Raw genomic sequence first — 4,135 nt, 5'->3', positions numbered from 1 at the left:
AAGCAGAAAAGCAAAAGAAAACCCCAAGTGAATCCTTGGTTAGCTTAAGATAGAAAATCATGAATAGAGTTAAATATGGGAAACCTTGTGGGAACATGAGTGATAGAAACAAAGGGTTAGGAAGATTAAAAGGAAATAAAAATAAATTTGGGAAGCATGCTGATGAGAAAATCAAAGTGATTCAATTACCATGTGCATTAAAAAAAATAATTTTTCAGCATCTGAATAAAAGGGGATACAAAAAGAAATTTTCCCAATGAAAACAATGCACATGGGATAAAAATAAAAAATGAAACATGAGCATGTAAACAATAAGTGGGATAATATGGAAAATAGGTAAAGAAGTTTTATCTTGCTAAATATGTATGTTAGGTGAGATCTTAGTCTAATTAAGGATTCACTTATTAGCTCACTTGACCCTATACATAAATCCTTACCTTTACCTTGGCCCCATTACAACCTTAATTAAGACCTCAAGACTTTTTGGTATGACTATATTCTATAATCGTTGATTGGTTAGATGAAGAACAAAGCTATAGAAAATAAGAATAAAAAGAAAAATAGAGTGAATAAACCCAATAAACACTGAGTAACTAGAGAGTAAACACAAAATCCAGTGAGGGTTCAATAACTCATCAACATATATCTGTGCTCAAATTTACTAATTGTTTTGCAAGTTTATACAATGTTTTCGTTGCATGATGCATCATTCATATAGGTAGTTGCATTTAATTTAGGTTGCATTGCATTCCATCACTTTAACCTTAATTATTTACCTTGGATTTAGCATGAGGACATGCTAGTGTTTAAGTGTGGGGAGGTTGATAAACCCATATTTCGTGAGTTCTTTTGTGCTTAATTTGAGTGATTTATATAATCCTTCACCTACTTAATCACATTAATTGCATGGTTTCACTTTCCCTTCTTTATTATGTTGTATTGTGAAAAACATGTTTCCTAAACTTTAAAAATTAATTATTTTAATTACCTTTATTTTCATTCGATGTCGTGATTAGTGTGTTGAGAAATTTCAGATTTTCTAAGACAGAATGACTTAGAGGATGGAAAAGGAAACATACAAAAATGGAAGGAGAAAGCAAAACGGAGCTTTAAGGAAACTGGTGTTCACGCGATCGCATGGACGACGCGATCGCGTGCCAGAAGCGAAGATTCAGCGACGCAGCCGCATGACGGACGCGACAGCGCGCCTTAAGCAGAACGCACATGACGCGGTCGCATGACTGACGCGACCGCGTGGCAAGGAAAAGCTCCGAATGACGCGACCGCGTGACAGAGGCCACGCACCAGAAAATTACAGAACACGCCCCAGCGAGTTCTAAAGCCCTTTTTGGCCTAAATCCAAGTCCAGAAAGCATAGACCAGAGGTTATGAAGTGAGGGAATGCATCCATTCAAGGAGAGCTCGCCAATTTCTAGTTTTCTATGATTTAGATTTAGTCTAGAGAGAGATTCTCTCTCTCTCTGAGGATTTAGGACTTCTTCTTGTTTTGGGAGTAACTCTGGATCCAGGTTTAAATGTTCCTTTATTTTAGTTCTACAATTATTTATTCCAACATTTGAATTGATTATTATAATTTGATTTATGAATTATTCCATGTTATAGATTGATATTTGATTAATGATAATTGAGGTATTTTCAGTTTATGATGGTTCTCTTTGATTTAAGTTACCATTGCTTCCCATCTAAGGATATTTTTATTATTTCAGCAAATTTACTTTTTCCCTTTTGGTTCTGGTTAAGAATTCAGTAACTCAACAGTTATTAAACTCAACATAGTTGATAATCGTTATCTTGCTAATTGAGTTGAACTTAAATAATCCCAACCTTTTCTTAAGAAATAATTAGGATTCAAAGGTCAATTTAATTAGTCCCTTGACTTTCCTTTGCCCTGGTAAAGGTTGACCAAGTGGAATTAAGATACAACTTTCATTATTGTTGAGAGGGATAACTAAGTTGGACTTCTAATTTCTCTTATCTTGCCAAAAGTTGTTTTACAGTTTTACAGTTATTTATTTGTTTTTAATTGCCATTTAATTCACTCGTCATTTAAATTACTTGCTTCTCATATTCTAAACCCCGATTACGACCTTTATAGCCAATAATAAGAACACACTTCCTCGCAGTTCCTTGAGAAGACGACCCGAGGTTTGAATACTTGGTTAACAATTTCTAAAGGGGTTTGTTACTTGTGACACCCAACACGTTTGTACGAAAGGACTTTTGAAGGTTTAGAAACTATACCTGCAACGAGGATTTATCCGCAAATTTCTAGACCATGCAAAAGTCCTCTTGTCAGTGCCGTATCATCGGCCAGTTGCGTAGCAGCCGCCAGACCAACAGACCGGGCCTTCTCCCCCTTCAGCTCCTTTTCCAGCTCGGACACCTTCACCTCGAGCTCCTCCTTCAAACCCTTGATTCGGTCAAACTCTGACTTCACCTCCTCCATAAAAGCCTTGGTAGCATGAATAGCAAGATCTTGAGCAGTTCGGTATAGAGCCGCTCCCATGTGTGCCAGCGTAATACCACTCCGGGTAATATAATCCAAATGACGAAGAATGGATACATCGTCAATAGGCATGACACCATAGGGAGCAATCTGTTGGTCCACAAACCCAACTGCATTAAAGTCGGGAGCATCAAGATTAAAAGGCTCGACAGTCCGAGGTCTTTTTGGAGGAGGAGCGATTGAAGGAGCAGAGGTACCAACTGAGGTTTGAGGTGGATCGACCAAACGAACCCGAGGGGTCGGGATCATTCTCCTCGGCCTAGGAGAACTCAGGACAGACGGCTTCGACAAAGTCTGGGAGGACCCTTCCCCGACCACCTTGGTCGGGACGTTCTGAGCCGCGGTAGCTTTCCTCGTCTTCTTAAAGGCCTTCAGTGAGTCATTATTCTTTGACATCTCTGAAAAACAAAGAAAAATACAAACGATATATGAATACCCAGAAAAGAAAGCAAGAAAACAAAGACAGGAAAACACAGTCTATAAAATACCCAGCACAGCACGAATCAAGGACGGATCCCCCAGAAATTTCTTGGTCTCAAGATGAGGAGGTTCCCCCCAAATATCCTCCAAAGCAGCAACAAAGGCCTGCTCGACCTCATCTAGCATTTCCCAGGTATACCTAGACACAACTATATTTCTCTGCCACTCTAAAGAAAAACGAGGCTCGTCATTCTTGAAGGTTGTGGTAGGCTTAGAGAAGGGGGGTTGAATCTATGCCTTCCTTCTTAATTTGCTGTTTTGAGCCTTTTAAGCAAAGCTACAAATCTGATTCTGTTTGAACTCAGCAGCGGAAATTTATGAGACAATTTATTTTTGTCTCATGAATAACAGAAAACAGAACATGACAGAGAAGAAAAAGCTAACACCAGCATATATCCTGGTTCGGTTGCTTTGTGCTATGCAACCTACATCCAGTCTCCTCCACAAATATGGAAGAATTTCACTATAGTTAACAATATTACATACACCAATTTCACACTCAAGTTCTAGCCTAACTTGACATTTGGCTATGCTAACACCTAACTATTTGCTCTTAGTGCTAACCCAACTAAGAAAGGGATACCAAACAAGTACAAGATACAAGACACTTAACCAACCTAAAGAAATCTGAAAATAACTCTAGGCTTTTCTCTCAAGTGTATCTCTCAGCCTTTTCACTCATGGCTTTTTCTTAAGCTTTCTCACTTTGCCTTTTCTCTCAAGAAATTACAGAAAGATAAGCTTAGAAAAGTACATTACAATCAGAAAAACATGAAGGAGATTGACTTCAACAACAACCTCTGTGCTATGCGAAAAACCAGATTAGCAAGCCTCTGATTCAGTTCTTCATACTGGCGGAATGCACCTTTGAGTAGGTTACACTGTCCAGTTAGTTGAACTTCTTCAAAGAGCTCTCTCAGAACAAACACCTCAAGTTCACTGGTTATCTCTCCTTCCTTTGAATGAACAGCAAGCTCCTCTTTTATCTTCATGCACGTTCCTTGGTTCTTCATCCAAGGTCAACACCTTGAGCCTTGAGCTTCACCAACCACAGATTCACTTTTTCTATTCAATCATCAAATTGGAACCTTTCCTTCTGACTTTTCCAACTTGACCGAAAGCCATGAA

The sequence above is a fragment of the Arachis duranensis genome, chromosome 2, assembly GCF_000817695.3.
Source record: "Arachis duranensis cultivar V14167 chromosome 2, aradu.V14167.gnm2.J7QH, whole genome shotgun sequence".
In the NCBI taxonomy this organism is placed as follows: domain Eukaryota; kingdom Viridiplantae; phylum Streptophyta; class Magnoliopsida; order Fabales; family Fabaceae; genus Arachis; species Arachis duranensis.
Note: the sequence above shows the minus strand (reverse complement) of the source record.